We start from the raw sequence: 18,127 nt of genomic DNA on the forward strand, positions 1-18,127 counted from the left end.
AGAGAGAACCTGATAGGAGGCATCTGAGGGGACAGTTACTTTGGCAATAATGAATGGAAAAATAATAATAATAATAATAATAAATAAGAATGCAATTAAAATTTTAATTGAGCAATACTATTTATACACACTAGACACGAATTTTTATATTCAGTTACTTATACTTTTTATTTTAAAGAAAAAAAAATATGATAGAATGAGTGAATTTTTCGAGAGCAATTTGATTAGTTGAAGACACCACATCATCCATGTGACTGCTATATTTTAGACATTTTTTTTTCTAGATTAGAGTGTAAAATGTATATCCTAATTTTTGGATAGATGCGATCAACCTTATGTTGGCTTAAAGGAGCCAGCATTCTGTTCTGTGGTGGGAGATTTAGGCTAAGTCACGTTCGGAATGGCGGAGGTCGGGTTGGGCCGAGTCACAATCGACATTCGTGGACGCTTTGTCTATACACTTTAAATCAATTGGTTACACATTTCTAATAACTCGAGTTTTTGAGATTAATGGTTAGCACCCATGATCCGACACACTAGTCATGACAATTTTTTTTTTAATAAAATTTATTGAGATTTTGTAAATCCTTGGATGGCCAAGATGTAAAACGTACACCCTTAATTCATAGGAGTGCGCAAGTTGTATTTTAATTTTTATACTTACTAACTTAAATTTTTTAGTCTATGGTGACTAAATTTTGTAGACTAGCTTGGTTGACTAGAGTCTGATATTTTACTTTGGTAGTAATAATGTGGCACTAGTGTAGTGACCCGTGTGCTTCGGCGGATATATACTGTTAAAATAAAAATTTGTAAAAAATAAAATATCAGTTTAGTATAAAAATATAATAAATATAGTCTATATTATAAACAAACACTTTTTTTAACAAAAAAACTATAATGAAAAAAAAATCAATCGTTTCAACAAAATTATTCAATCTTGTTCAAAAGAGATCGCATATCATACAAATGGATGATTAAAATTATTTTTATAACACAATAATAAAAAAAATATTATATTGCAGTTAATATGACTAAAGAAAGACTCACAATAATACATAAGACAATTCATAAGTATTATATATATATGTGTGTGTGTATATATCTATAGATAAAAATATATATCACTTTTAATCAATTAATTGACTCCGAATAGGAAACACAACAAAGGTTCGAATTTACAAATTTAAGAAAGATGGTGAAAGACCAAAAGATAAAGAAAATGGGTAAATTTTTTTTTTTTTAGAATGAGAAAAAGTAAAAAAAAAAAAAAAAAGTAGGCCCCACTTTTCCTCAAATTAAGGGGGTGGGTACATGTAGGATTTAGTCATGGAGATTAATGTATAAGTACGGAAGTATGGATCTTATTCATTACCCTATCAACAATTACAATGGTACTACATTGCCAGCATATTAACAGCACAGCACTATCTTGCCAATTCAATTAGATGGTAGAACTTAACTATGATAATATTAAATATTTGAGTCAGAAATTATAATATATTAAAGTTTAAGAAAAAAATATTGCACACTTCAAACTTTGAGTACACAAAGTAGCCCAGCTTTTGTACTATTAATAGTACATTATTACTATCGAGTTTTCTGCGTTAGATCTATCATTTAATCATTTCCATCCGCTAGATTATACTATTCAACCAACCACTCACTCAACTCTAGAAAACCACTATCATTCTAATCAGGGACCGTTATCATGCTAACTGCACATCCTTTCATCCAAAGGTTAAAAACTCGATAGTACCAAGCACTTAGTACTATTAATAGCATAGTAGCATAATTCGTACTAAAAATGTAATTAACTTTGAAAATTATTATTGCAATTGCCATCCAAGAATATAATACAAAATTCCTTTAATGTTAAAGAGATCGACGTAATAGTTGTGGATGTTATTCAAAATGCCAATCCAATCTCTTTCACATTAGTAGAGATTAGAAGAATTGTACCACTACTTGTTAATTTTCATGCTACAAAAGGTCGAAAAAATTTTAACAGAGTTTATATTTTTTTTCTTCCTTTAATGTTAAAAATTATTGTCGCAATCGCCATCAGAAAAGCATATAATTTGCTTTTTCGATGGCGGCTCCGTCCGCAATTTTATAATACAAATGATGGAAAGATTGAAAACGCTTTTTTTTGTTTTAAACTTTTCATAATATAAAAAATAATATTTTTAGTCATTATATTGGTCATAACAGTATGAAAACCTACCGTGCCAATTCTTAACGGGATTAAATACGTGACGACCTAAATGGACTAGCGGGCGGATAGGTTAGCAGGTCCTAACTCTTCGATAAAACATCATAAACGAATCAAGCATGAAAGTGAAACATTTCAGCCCAACAGAATATGAAGCGGAGACACATGGAAACTCTAATCCCGGATCTCTTTCGTTACCGATCCAATTTTTACTTTTATCTTCTCTCAAAAATAGCCCGTACACTATTTTTTAGAGAGAGAGAGAGAGTAATCAGTTATCCGCTTCATTTATTTTTTTAAACAAATTCAATTAAAAATATAAAATAACTAAATTTAAAATATAAAATTTTAAATACTAATTATTAAATTTTTATAGCTAATTATGCTAGGTAAGGTTTAGGGTTTAGAGTCTAGAATCAGTATGGTCGCAGAATATTGTTTGGAAGGAGACAAGATTCTTCTTCGGTCTCCGTACGATGCTGAGTAATTAATGCCGTGTGAATTTGATTGGATTTGTCAACATTAAGGACAAATGTTGAACCTTAATAATAATAATAATAATTATTATTATTATTATTATTATTATTATTATTATGACTATTATTTTATAGGATAAACTTTAAATATTATTCATGTACTTCCATATTTTCTCACTTTAATACTTTATGATTTAAAGTATATCAATTCAGTATTCTATGATTTTATTTTTCTCTTTTCATCATCTCCTCCGTTAACATTTCGTTAAATTATATACAAAAAATTTCAGATACGCCACCTAAATTTATTCAATATTTACTTTAGTATCTTTTAGTTTTAACTTTTGTTACTGATTTAACAAAAGGAAAATTAGTAGAGAAAATAATAAAAAGAAAAAAATAAAACCACGTGGTACTAAATTGATATATTTTAAACCACATGGTACTTAATAAAAAAGTACGAAATCATAGAAATGGTATTTGAAGTTTCCTATTTTATACTAGTTATGACGCAATGTATGAGTAAATGGTTAATCCATTAGGTGGGAGATGCTATGTGTACATTTGAAGATTCCCAATATTACTGTTATAATTAATAAATGGTAAAAATATACAAAATTTATTTAAATTATAGATCATTTTGAATTGGTTATCCAACTTTTCAAATTATTTTATTTGAGTCGGTCGACAATATACCGACTTCAAATTTTTAGTTAATTACTTATTTTAATTGATTTATAGTTGCAAAAATTATATAAAATATATTAAGTTAATTTATAAACCTAAATAACGTAATAAAATTTTGAAATCAAAATACTGTTGACCGACTCTAATTAAATAAATTGAAAGGCTACATATATATTAAAATCAAAACTTTAAAATATTAGATAGTCAATCCAAAATAGTTCACACTTCAAATAAGTTATGAACGTTTTTATTTTAATAAGTTAATATTATATGGAGTCTAGTTTGAAAATCTGGTGCCAAAACTTTCCTTTTTAAAAGTATTTTTGATTTTTTCTTTTTGCCTTCCAAAAAGCTATAAAGTTTTTGCCGTAACAAAAAAAATTATTTAGCTTGATATGCAATGGCTGGTGGAGTTTCCTACACTTTGTCATTTTTGACTCGTTTGCAATACAATCCAAATGTATGTAAGAAAATAATTTTTTTTTAAAAAAATTGAGATACAAAAAAAAAGTATTTTTTTTAAGAGAAAAAAATAATATACTATCTATTTTTTTATTTTTTAAAAAATAAACTTAATTAAAATTATAAAATAATTATTTTTTAAACTTAAAATTTTATATACTAATCGTCGAGTTCTTAACTAACTACGCTACGTTGTGAGATAGAAGTGTATATTATGCTTATCAAAAATTAAAAATTGGTGTGAAAGGACAGATTCATGTGGACAGGTTTAGTGATTTTTTTTATCTTTCTTTTTTTTTTTTTAAAAAAAAGAGAAAAACATGGTGATAGCTGACAATTAACCCTGCTATAAACGTACATTGAATCAGGTCACTTTGCCTGTAACATCTTTTTCCCTTGGTACTAATCTTATTTTTGTCTTTTTCTTTTATATATATATATATATATATATATATATATATATTGTCCGGCTATGGTGGTTGTAAAAGTATCAAGTATTTGGTACTTGTAAATTTTTTACCGTTAGATCTACGCCTTAATCATTTTCACCCGTTAGATTATACTATTCAACCAACCACCCACTCAACCCTAGGGGGCCCACATCATCTTAACCGCACATCCCTTAATCCAAGGGCTAAAAACTTACAAGCACCAATGACTTGGTACTTTTAAAAGCATAGGAGCTCAATTCTATATATATATATATATATATTATTATAATATATTATATATATATATATATATATATATATATATAGTGTAACGCTATTATTCTATTGAAAGTATGGATGATTTGATGCTTTCGATTTTTTGACCCTTGGATCAAGAATTATACGGTTGGGATAATTGTGGTCCCTCCTAGGATTGAATAGTACCCCTAAGGTTGAGTGGTCTCTACAGAATAATAATATTAATTCAAATGTTAGAAATGATCAAATGAATTAATATAAGGGCCAAAAAGTCAGAAACATTAGAAATATACTGATCCAAAGGTTATTAGTAATCAAGGAGTAGATCCAAGAGGTAGAAACTTAGAAGCACCAAGGGGTTGGGGCTTTCTAAAAGTATTCTAGCTCAATTATATATATATATATATATATATATATATATATATATATATATATATATATATATATATATATATATATGAGGTATATATATATATAGAGCTAGGCTCCTATGCTTTCGAAAGTACGGAAGGCTCCGTACTTGTAAGTTGTTTTCAATAATGAGACATCCGATTCGGCGATCGGTTCCGTTAGATATGATCTACGCTGTTGGAACTACCTAGAAACCAAATTTCATAATTTTTTTATTTTGTTTGTCTAGTAAACGAGTAGCCTCAAAATGAACGGCTGAAAATGAAAATCTCATAAAAAACAGTGATAAAGGACTCAAATTTCAAATCAGAAGTATTGGTCTTACTATTGATGTTAAGTAGAATTTTCTATTAAATTTTATCTAATTTGGATACTTCTACACCGTTGAACTTAAAAACGTGCCACATCGGCCATTAAAATAGTTATTTTTGAGACCTTTTGATCGTTTGTTAAATGATATCAAAAAATTATAAAATTTGGTTTCTAAATAGTTCCAATAGGATAGATTATACTTAATGGAGCCGATCGTCGAATCGGATTTCCTATCATCGAAAACAACTTACAAGCACGGAGACCTCCGTACTTTCAAAAGTACATGAGACTTACTCATATATATATATATATATATATATATATATATATATATATATATATATATATATATGATTTGTATAACATCTAAATAATATATATATGAAATGATTTGTATAACATCTAAATAACATTAACCTGCTAATCCAACTGAGATCAATTCATAACAATACTGTAAATCTAAAAAACACTTCTTCTTTTTTTTTCTGCGGATAAACTTTAATTTGCTTCTCTATAGTCCAGCATATTTTTATTTTGTCATCCTAGAGTTTAAAAAGGTTGCACTTACCTATCGAAGACTTGTCGTCTAATAGAATAGTAAATAAAGTTTTTTAAAGAACCATAGAATAATGCCTTATTTAATGATAAATTCTCACAATGAAATAAAAATAAAATTACTGGATAATTAATCATAATTTTTTGGTACACAGAATGTCAAAGCGAAAATGCGCTAAACTGTATAGTAGTTAGGTGTAATTTTTTGAAATATAGGATGATAAAGTAAAAATGTGTTAATCATAATGGCATAAATTGAAGTTTATTCTTTTTCTAATCTTTTCTTCTCTAACTTAACTCTGTCGAAGCAATATTTGTTCAGAATCAAATTGTTGGAGTCGGTATTCGATCTGATACCAGTTGGGCAAGTCGGGACCTTATAGATGTAAATTATGAGGAAAAGGTATATATTTATGGAGTCGGGTTAAAATACTATTGATAGCAAAAAACTCTTTTTACTCTATATATATAGAACTAGGCTGGAATACTATAAATAGTACCAAGCTATTAGTGCTATTGATTTTTTAGCCATTGGATTGAGAAATGAGTGGTTAGGATGATGTGAGCCCCCTAGTGTTGAGTGACGTGATTGGTTGAATAGTATAATCTAACGGGTAAAAATAATCAAAGGGTTAAATCTAACGGTAGAAAATTCGATAGTACTAAATTCTTGGTGCTATCAATAGTACCCCAGCCGGACTCTCTCTCTCTCTCTCTCTCTCTCTCTCTCTCTCTCTCTCTCTCTCTCTCTCTCTCTAATTATATATATATATATATATATATATATATATATATATATATATAGAGTTGAGCTGGAAAGCTATCAGTAGCAAACTGGCTCCGTTGCCATCCATTTGTTTTCGATGATGGAGCCTTTAAATTGACAATCGGCACCATTGAACATGATCTAGCTATACCACTTAAAGTATCTAGAAATCAAATTTCAAATCATTTCGACATCAATGACTGTAATACACTGAACTTTTGTCAATTGCGAAGTTCGAATGCGGGAAATGGTATATGAAACTACCCTACATATTCTAAAGGGCTTAGACAAGTTTTTGGACAAGTTAGAGGGTGATTGGAAAGCTAAAAGCAAGAAAGTGCATTGCTTTGGCGAAATCAGCATTTTTCTGCTTGCTGTACCGGTACAGCCATATCGTGTACCGGTACACAGTGGCAGATACGTGGCAGCAGGGATGTTTTGGTAATTTCACATCTTGATCCCTATCTACTTGACCCAGCACGACTCCTGGGGCTCAGTGGAGGTTGCTGGAGATCAGAGAAGCAACCTTGCACCATTTCCTCTTTCTCTCTCTAGGGTTTTTCTCTCTCTAGATAAAAATCGCCGTTTCGCGCCGATTTCGCGCCGCGCTCGACTCTCGCTGGTTAGACGACTCAAGGGAAGTCTTTGGAACGTGGAAAAGAAGGGTTTTATTGCGTTTGCTGTGAGGTTACTGCCAGGGAAGCTAACTCTCAGCTTTAGAGAGGTAACTAACTTGATTTCTCTCGAAATTTCGGTTTAGTATCGAATTTGGCGTCGTGTTGGCTTTCTTTGCTACCANAATTTTGTGTTTAAAAAAACATCTTAAAGCATATTTTACAAAAGTTTTCAATTAATTAAATACTGTTGGTAAATTGTAACATTAAAGACTACTGTGCAAATACTAAAAATTGAGGGACTGATACATAATATTAAAGGATTTTAAGGACTAGCATGCAAAAAAAAAAAAAAATTGACTGCGTGTATGCATGCTTTTCTCATGCCTACGTATTTTTTAAAGCAGTACTTTTTTTTTATGTCGGCAAGGGAAAAGGATCCAAGTTGCATGTACGTATGCTTTAATATGCGAGCTCAATTTAAATTTATTTAATTAAAACAAGTGACATACAAATTGTTAATAACAACAAAATAATGGTCAACTGCTAATATTTTTATTATCAACTCCATACATAACAATGTTTATATAATATTTATATTGGCTAAATTACAGAAAACTCTCTTGTAATAATCCGCTTTTTCACTTTTCCTCCCTGATATTTAAAAACCTACACTTTGTTCCCCTATAAAATAAAAAATGTGCACTTCACCCCCTACCGTTAGGGTTCTGTTAAAAAATATATTTTATGCCGAAAATACTCCTCCGCCATCTTCCTGTTGCTTCGCCTCCCTCCGGCTCGCCACCTCGCCGCCGCCTCGCCGCCTAGCCGCCTCGCCGTCCTCCACTGCCTCGCCCTCACCCACATCCCCTTCGCCGTCCTCCGCCGTCCTCCGCCACCTCGCCTTCGCCTTCTTTGCCCTTCTCCTACTGTCGTCTACCTCGGTTTCTCCTACTGTCGGCGAAATTGAGGGCGGTGAGGGTGCAGGAGGAGAAGGGAAGCAGGTGGAGAAGGAAATAGAGAGAGATCGCAGCCGATTGAGGTGGAAATCGCGGCCGAACAAAGAGGCGGCTGAGGAAGATAGGGAAGAAGACGACAATGGCAAGGGGCAAAATGGTCATTTTTCACACAGTAATCCCCCTGTGAACATTTTTCATTTTACAGGGGGGCAAAGTGTAGGTTTTTAAATGTCAAAAAAAAAAAGTAAAAAAACGGGTTATTATATGGGAGTTTTCTGTAATTTAGCCAATATTTATAGACTACGGCGCATGATTCACATGCATGGAACTTGGTCGTATAGAAAAAGTTCTTATACTAAAATATATAGAAAATAAAGTCGAAAAATAATGAAATTTGTTGTTTGAAAGGAAAGCTTAAATATCGCCAAATCATGTTAAAAAAAAAAATATGCTGATCATTACTCGTGATGCTTTATCATTGAAAACGGCGTCCATAAAAACCCCGACAAGAAGTATTTTTATTTCAATTTAGATCAGAGTACAATAGAATATTTCCTTCGTATTAACATTTGGATAAGCATGCAATTCATAATGTGTTTACGTATTTATAAGTAGAGATGTCAAAGGGTCGGATTCCGGGAATTTCCAAAAACCTGAACTCGAATTCAAAACTCGAACCGAAAATTCGAATTTGAATTTGAACCTGAAACAATTATTTCTCTTTATCATATTTCAAAATATATTATATTAAAATTTAAATTTTTAAATACAAATTAAAATATAATATCAAACATTTATATGTATTACATAATGTAAAATCAATTAATTTGGGTTTGAGACAGACAAAATTTATACCCGAATTCAAATCCATCGAATTTTTTTTATATATATATACATGTATTTAAAACTATATCTGTTTAGTATCGAATAAGTATGCTCTTTTACTATAGAAAGTAGTAGAAAGTACTTCACTATTACACGACTTCATTACTCAAATAGTACTGCATGCATTCTGAAGCAATATCAGATTGGAATAAAAAATTAAACACTAGGATAATTTTTTTTATCCTTTTGGAATAACTTACTATTCCAAAATAGTCGAGAATTAAAGTAAACTTGTATTTAGTTTATAATGCTGTTATTCTCAGAATTAACTGAAGTTGTGTTTGGTTAATTTTATAGAATAGTAGAAGATAGTGAAAAAAATTGAAGTATCGATTGAATAGGATATAAAATATGATTAATATTTTACAATAAATTAGCTATAAAATATACTTTGTACATAAAAGGACATTTGAAATTAATACAGTGCTTTTTTTTTTTTTTTCAAATTCTACTTAAACATAAATTTAATAAAATAGCTTATTACAATATTTAAGTACAAAATATGCATTAATAAAGTATCCATATAAATACATAATTTGATGATTTTGAAGACACACGTGGTAAAATTGTATGCCTCCACGTCCATAGTAACTAATAATTTTATGGTAAAAATAATTTTTTATAATATCTGATGTCTCATGTATTAATGTATACATAATTTACTTTAATTTTATTTATAGTTTTTAATAAAGCTTGTAATTAAATTTTGGAATAATACTATTCCACCACCAAAGGGGTGGAATAGTTTATCCACCGTTCTTCCTGGATAAGATAATCGGGAGTAGCAAGTTTTGACCGAAATTTTTTATTCCAGTAAAAAACATTACGTTTTGGCAGAATAATGGAGATAACTTTAACATTTTATTCTCGAACGAACTGGCCTTAAAACAAAAACTCAATTACACTCTTTCCTCTCTCTTTCTCTCTTTCTCTCTCTCTCTCTCTCTCTCTCTAATTGGGTTACTTTAGACTGCAGAATGTGAAATAAACAAATGCTTTGAACAAATTCTCCTCAACATAGAAAAATAACACCATTTTAACAAGTTCAACTAAACATCATGGATTAGATTGATGACCCACCTCTCTCTCTCTCTCTCTCTCTCTCTCTCTCTCTCTCTCATACACACAATTTTGGGGCCTAGACACTTGATTCCATATTCTTTTGGGAACAAGGATAACAACTATCTATCTATAGTCATAACAATGGGATAGGTATTCAAAACAATGCTTTTTACTTTCCAGGTGTCCTAAAGCAGTGGACTCAAACTATCTACCAAAAGCCAAAAGCTAATTAGTGTTATCCTCCTCCAACAACAACAACAACAACAACAAAAGAAAAAAAAAAAATATCATCATCAATGAAGCTCTTGAGTGAAAGAAGAAGGAGGAGAAGATGAAGAGTGGCATGGCCCTCACCCCTTTGCTTTATATCCATGGCCCCTCCTTTACTGCAAAGTTACATTCTTTCCAAATGAAAAACAAAAAAGTCTTTGGAGATCCCCTCATCACCATATACCATTTTGAAATGGACCTTTGCTTTATTATTATTATTATTGTTATTATTATTATTATTTTTAATTTTTTGTTTTACTTGATGCCATTATCACTTTCATTTACTTTGATTTGAGTCGTTTTCGAATTGAAGAATTTATAAAAACTTGATTGTTTTACTATATATCTAGCTACTGATCGACTATTAATCGCCGATCGACCGCTGAAAATTAAAATTGGTAAGTAATTTAAGATTATAATCTTTAATTTAATTGACTAGAATAAGTTAAACCAAAAGAAATCAAAATTATGGAAATGTTATCATCGTATAATTTGTAAATTTATATGATTAAGCATAGTTCTTTTGCACATTGGATCCTCCATGAGATCCATGGAAGCAGGTTTACACACAGGAACATCAACAAATCCGAATTAATTACTACATATATAACAAAGCGAAAGTATTAATATAATTAACTTGGTGCTATATATTTAACCTTAGACATATATATATCTTGGTGCTATGTATGAAACATCTATAAACTAATATGAATCCCTAATAATCTTGCCACGTGGCAAAAATTCCTTCACCCTCACTTGGTCCTTTTTTAAACCAAACCGTTTTTTTTTTCCACCCGAACCCTTTTTTTTTTTTCCATGGGACAGTAATTGGGTTTTGAACCGTTTCCTCTTTCGTCCCCTCCGCGTCGTTCCTTCTCCCCCTTCCGTTACAGAATTTCTTCGCTCCTCCTTTTTGCGCCGTTCCCTCTACTCCGCACTCCTCTCCCCTCCCCTCTCTTCCTTCCACTCCCTTTCCTCACCTTGCCGCACTCAACAATGGCTCCATCCTCCACGGGAACTCCGACCTCCTTCGACGAAATCCTCCGAGGCAAGAACACCATCAGCGCCTCCTACAGGGACTCACGGTGCGGTGGTTCGCCGGAGGCGCCGTGGCGGCGGCGGCGGCGAAGGAGGGACGGTGGGCACTCGAGGTGATGCTGATGAAGGGGGCGATGACGAACGAGGTTTACCAGGTGCGGTGGCGGAGAAGGAGACCGGGGCGGCGGAGGAGGAGGAGGAGGAGGAGGTGAGGAAGAAGAAGGTGCTGCTCCGGATCTATGGCGACGGGACGGATCTCTTCTTCGATCTCGCCGACGAGGTGTGCACCTTCGAGTGCATCTCCCGCCACGGCCAGGGCCCGCGCGTCCTGGCCCGATTCCCGAAAGGGCGCATTGAGGAGTTCATCCACGCTAGGGTTTGTATTCGCCTCTTGGATTCATCATATTATTTCAATCGATCTTTTGTTCTTCCAATTTTTGCCCTATTTTTTAAGAAAATTTGCCAATAATAGGGTTATTTTGGTAGTCCTATTGAATTGTTGGAGATGATAGCAAACGATAAGGTAATTTACTTTCGTCGAGTAATTTGTTGAATTGAAATTTGGTTTTGTTGCTCTCTTATCCCCAGGGCTTGAGCTGCAAAATTCTAGACTTTACGTAGTATTAAGTAGGAATTATAATTGGTTCGATAGCTATAAATGTAAAGAATCTATCTTTACAAGATAGGAATCAGCTTAGAGGAAGTTAGTGGATTGAGGGAAATTAATAATGCAAAATGGAGAAGTTACTTTGGAATAAAGTTGCTCTACAAAGTCTCTAAATTCCTTGGTCAAAAGGGTGCTTATGCTATTGCAAATACGAGTATATATGATTCCTGTTTTGAACTATGATTATCGTGACTTTTCTAGGGTGTTTCTTTCCCCTTCAGATCTTTTTAGATGAATCTATTTCTTATCTTTATATTTTAGATAATGGATGAATTCATAAATGGGATTATGAACCAGATCTAAGAAGCCGAGTTCACATTTTATTCAAGCCGAATCGAAAGAGCGCGAGGAAATTGAGAAAATTATAGGCGTTGGCGGCGGCGGCGGCGACGGGGCGCTATACTTCTTCCTGTAGCGGGTGACCTCGGCGTCGTTGGAGAAGAAGCCCATGAGCCGACCCGCCGGGTTCTGGTACGCGTACATGAACCCGCCCATGATCCGTATCAACACCCCACTCACCATGGACGGCCCTCAGATGCTTTGCTTGATCCCTGCGGCAACCCCCAATCCAAAACCCAATTAGAAACCGTAACCCTAACCCTAATGTGGATGCGACGGGGGGAGGGACTTGAGAGGTAACCGCCGATGATAGAGATAGCGGTGATTGTGGAGAAGCGAATTAGTTTATCTGTGATTGAGGGGTGATGTGTTATCTCTCTTTTTATTAGAATTTGCTTGGATCATATACGAAGTTGACGTAAATGCGGACCGTCACAACTTTGTCAGAACGCTAGGCTGTCTGCTGCCTTTGTACTCTTTGAATCTGACTTAGTATTTATTTTATTTCACAAGTGCGGCTGACTAAACAATTATTTATGGTAGAATTCATCCCGTCAGCACTTAATTTTTAATTACTGCAAATTTTTACCATAGTGATTTTTTCTTAGAGACTTGAAAAAGTTAAAAAAGAACATTTGTAGTTCCTCTTGATGTAAGGCCACTTGCTTGATCAATTTTATGAAGTTTCATGCTTATTGTCTTCTGTAATAATATTTGAAGTGTAGGTGAATAATTGTTTCTAGATTGTACAACATCTTCAATAGTTTCAAAAGCGATAGTTACTCCTAAACATACCAAAACATGTAAGTCATCTCTCTCAAGTAAAATATATTATTAGGTCATGACTTCAGATATACCGTAGGAAATTTCTTCAATTCAGACATAACTTTTTTTTTGTCTATTTTGTATCTGTGCATTTTTGAAGTACTTACAATTTTTCTCTGAGTATCCAGAAGTAACTAATATTTTAGTTTGGTCTGACCTGACAATGTAGCAATCTATCTAGAATTTTTAAGCTAATAATATTTTAAATTTTAGTAGTATTTTATTTTAATTTGCTTTTGAGGCTTCAATGGATGCTGTGACTCTCCGAAGCCCTTAGCTACCAAGTTCTTCTCCAAACTCCAAGGTAATTCGTCTTTGCCCATTCCTTTCTCTCTCTAGATCTTTGTTTATTTAGATCTATGTTAAGATATTTTAGTCAATTTACATTTTCTATTTAAAATTTAAATTATTTCAAACCTAAATTTCTTATCTATTCTAATTTTGTTCTTTTTTTTATTTTGTTGGATTTCAATGCATTAAGAGCTATAATACGTTGAGAGAAAGATTTATGACAATATAAGGCAATTGATGAAAGCCCTATAAACATTCGAAGAAGTGGCATTAAAGTTATAGGATTTACCAATGAAAGAGAGTTAATGTATAGGAATTAGGAAGTTAATTCTATGTCTCTTTGTATTTGTAGATTATATTATTCTCTCATTGCTATGATAAATGTATCTTTAAACCCATTTAACAAAATATAGAGTAGGACTTTCCACTATCATTTTATGTATTATAAGTACTTTTCGATTTTTTCGTGTATTCTAACAAATAAAAGCTAATTATGATATCATTTTGATTAATTATTATTATATATATTGATTTACTTTTATAGAATTGCCCGCTGCAACGCGCGGGTATCTACACTAGTAATAAGTGAAAGTACACCTCTAAAATTCAGAAAAGTGCAATGAAGCTTTTAGTGTTAGTGACTAATTAAGTAGTAAAAGCTTAATTATTTGGTGGTTTTGCGTTAATAATATTTTTAAGCTAGCTCCGCATATATTAATTGCCAACACACATACTTAGGCCCTAAATTTACTAAATTTATAATGATTGGATATTCTTTCAAGAGAAATTATGTTGGAATTTTGAACTACCAAACTGAAATAATAAAAAATGTTTTATTATAACACACAAAATTTGCTCATTGTAGAGAAAAATAGGGGGGAAAAAAGAGAGGAAAAAGAAGCACCTTTACATCACTACTAGATCTTCCTCAAACATGGTAAGGTCAACATATATAACTCAAATGCCTTAATTTATTTTCCTCTTCTGTTGTAAGGATGAGCTCATAGAAGAAATATAATATGCCCATAATTATACAAGGAGACAAGTCCAAGACAATAAATGCATGGTGACTTGGACATGGAAAGCCAAATTGGACCACAAAAGGCACATTTGACATTTGTCTTTCATGAGAGGGACCATTTCAATTGCTCACCAACAAAACCCTAGAGCCAAGATTCTTTGGACCATCCAATTGTAATTGGTCAAAGGACATGATAATGGTGCTTTGTCACTCTTCTAAGAATTCCTCAAAAGTTGGAAAGGGAAATGTTTTGGGTTCATAAAAAATGGTAGTGTGTGTATTAATTGTTAATGTATAATTAGCGTACTCATATGATATTTTGAGTTAGTGACGTATGCAGCACATCAATAATTCATAAAGACAATATTTCGAGAGACTGTAATTGTAGTAGGGTTGAAGCGGTTGTACGTTTCTTTCTCGCATTTTTCGAATTAACTTACACTACTTCCAGAAGTACAAAGAGCTTGATTAAACATGTTCTAGACGTTTCAATGTGTAAATATACTGAAATTAATAGCACTTGCGCAGAGCCAACTATATATACCTAGCCATTGTTGTACCCCTTCTCAATTGTACCCCTTCTCATAGTTACTTTTCATGTATTAGTTACTTTCTACTTCATGACATTATTGGTAAAAATGAGAAGAAAATAAGTAGCATTAATTGCACTGCAAAAGGAAAGCACTCAATTTGGACCCTCATGTTCTCCATTCCTTTCCATCCACCTCTCATGTAAATTTTTCTTGCTCCAAGAGTTATCACAAGAACAAAAAGCACTATCAAAGGCATATATATGCATCAAACCTTCTTTCTTAATTTAACTATTTGGAATGAGTCCAAAGGGTATGTGATGCTAACTTTTCCATATTAGAAAGTTCTAGGGTTTGTTAGCATAAAAAAAAAGAAAAACTTTTTGTAAGTGGCCTCATTTCCTTTGTTGCTCAAGTGTAATGCTATGCCCACCTTCAAAAATAAGTACGAATCGAATTTGGACGGTCGATACTATATCATTAAGAAATTTACACATATCATGGAATGAAAATGGCGGTGAAAAATTACGGCTTTTTTGCTTTTTTTGAGAATGAGTGCTGTGAACCACTTATTTTCTATTATATATGCCACTTTGCTGGCATGCCTTAAATTTGTCCTTATAGTAGATATGACTAACGTTTCTACGGTTTAACGCATTTACATTTTGTTACCCAGTGGTTTTGAAAACTTCTCTCTACTATATATGATTTTATTTCTGTTTCATTCTAAGAAGGTATCATCAAATAAGATAGTAAGATACAGAGTAATAAAGTGTAACTTTTATGTTAATAAATTATTATATTGCACTGCCCATTGAGATTTTTAAAATATAAGACCTTGTAATTCAGTAATTTATAACCGATATTGCAACAAACAAAAACTTAGAGGTATGGAGCGAAACTTTTCGAATCACATAATAGCAAAAATATACTACTTTGCTAAACTTACCTTATTATTTAATTACTCACCTTTAATTATTATTAATGAAGTTGGAATGATTTTTCAATGTTTCAACTGCCCAAAGCAAGTACACCTTTTTTTTCCCCTCCCTCTTTTTCTTTAATTCTTACCCATTCTTTTCATGGGCCATGTAGCCTTTTACGTGCCCTAGTGTTGTGCTCTTTGAGTACTATATGTCACACTAATTTAGCTTGTGATTCACAGTAAAAGAAGAGGAATAACATTTTGGGTTGTGGAGAGAGAGAGAGAGAGAGAGAGAGAGAGAGAGAGAGATGTATGGAGTGAATCTCCAAGATGAGAGCTCTAAAACATTATTCTAATGACTCTCAACTTTGGAATATATATTAGTTTAATCTCCTACTAAATGTTGAATTTAAAATCTAATGAGAACATTCTTTTCCTGTAAAATTAAGCAATTTCTGTTCGCAATTATTTATTCGCATGCTCAAATATCTAATTCAGCACATCTTTTCTGATTCGGATGCATAGATATTTTAATTAATTCTGTGTATCTTTCTTATCTACTCTAGAAGCTGGTTATATTTCATAGATGAGAAGTGTTGTCAAATGTTTAAAATGAAATATCATATTCGACCTTCAAACCATTTTTTAAACATAAAATAAATCACTTCGTAAATGAAATATATTATTCTATCAAATTATAAATGCTGAGCTCTCTCAAGAAGTAAACTTCAAACTCCTAGCCTTCAATCGTACAGAAATAGTGATCGAATAAATTATTCTCAGATAGCTTATTCCGACATTCATGACATAAATAAAGGAGTTGGGAGCATGAATTAATTGATAGATAAAAAGTATGATAAGATACGTAAAATGCATGCTATAATTTATTCACCATCTGAATTATGTTCTTAAGATATAATGCAATCATCTTATAAGTGGTAGGCATTATTCTAACAAATGAAAGCTGCAAGCACTTTAGAGGGGGACTAAAAGCTTAGTTCTGAATTGCAATCATTAAAAAAAAAAAAAAAAAAAAAAAAAAAAAAAAAAAAAAAAAAAAAAAAAAAGAAGAAGAAGAAGAAGAAGAAGAAAAGGTAAGCACTAACTCACTTAGGCCCTTTAATTTATACACTACTAATGAGGGACTACTTATTTTTGTTCAATTAATATGAGAAAAAAGAAAAACTTGTACAAAACATAAGAGGTAGATCCACATAACACAAAAAGTTATACATGAGCATAAACTTTTTTGGAAAAACTTCAAATATCCTCCATTTGATTTACTATATTTTTTACTTAAGTATTCTGTAATTTTTAATTGTATTATTTAAGTAGTCTATGATTCCTATTTTTATTTTTTCATTATATCCTTCTTAATTTCTACATTAAGCTGCGCACGTGCGTCATGGAACGTCGCTTTTTCGCCAATGAGAACTTACCAAGAACGTCAAGATTAAGCCCTATTAGGGCACGCCATTTTTATCGATCTTTATAGGGCATCTCCAATGTACATGCGCGGCACATGACAGGTTTAGGGTATGTTTGTTTCAACGTAAGTAGACTTAGGGTGGAAGTGGACTTTGGATTGAAGTGGAGTTGGGGTGAAAATTAGTTCACTTCTGCTGTTTGTTTCTAACTGTGGAAGTGCAGTTCTGCGAGTTCTGTTGTTTGTTTGGTAGGAAGTAGATGACGTAAAAAGTATAGCTCTTCACCCCCGGTATACTTACCTCCTAAGTGATATTATTGTCTATTCTGTAACTTATAGTGAATAATAAATTATAATAAATAAAAATTAATATAATTATATATGTATATAATTATATATATGTATAATTATAAAATAAAATTTTAAAAAATTATATTATTTGTTTGCATATAAATTATAATAATGCAACAAATAAAATTCTAAAGTTAAAAAATTATTAACATTTAACAAATTCATTTTTCATCATTTTCTAAATATACATATTAAACAAAAAATATATTAAAACTTATCTAACTAAATTTGATCATATTTTAGACATACAATCAAAATAAAAAATTTAATTACTTCCACAATTGAACATATTTGGATGAAAGGGTAGAGAAGAGGTAACCCTTATACATTAATCCCACTCTTGCCTTTTTT

General features: G+C 31.9%; 1 pseudogene; it reads left to right on the top strand.

The window, feature by feature from the left end:
* Positions 11,212-13,100, top strand: LOC109719949 (annotated as a pseudogene).

The sequence above is a fragment of the Ananas comosus genome, linkage group 14 (genome assembly GCF_001540865.1).
Source record: "Ananas comosus cultivar F153 linkage group 14, ASM154086v1, whole genome shotgun sequence".
NCBI lineage: Eukaryota > Viridiplantae > Streptophyta > Magnoliopsida > Poales > Bromeliaceae > Ananas > Ananas comosus.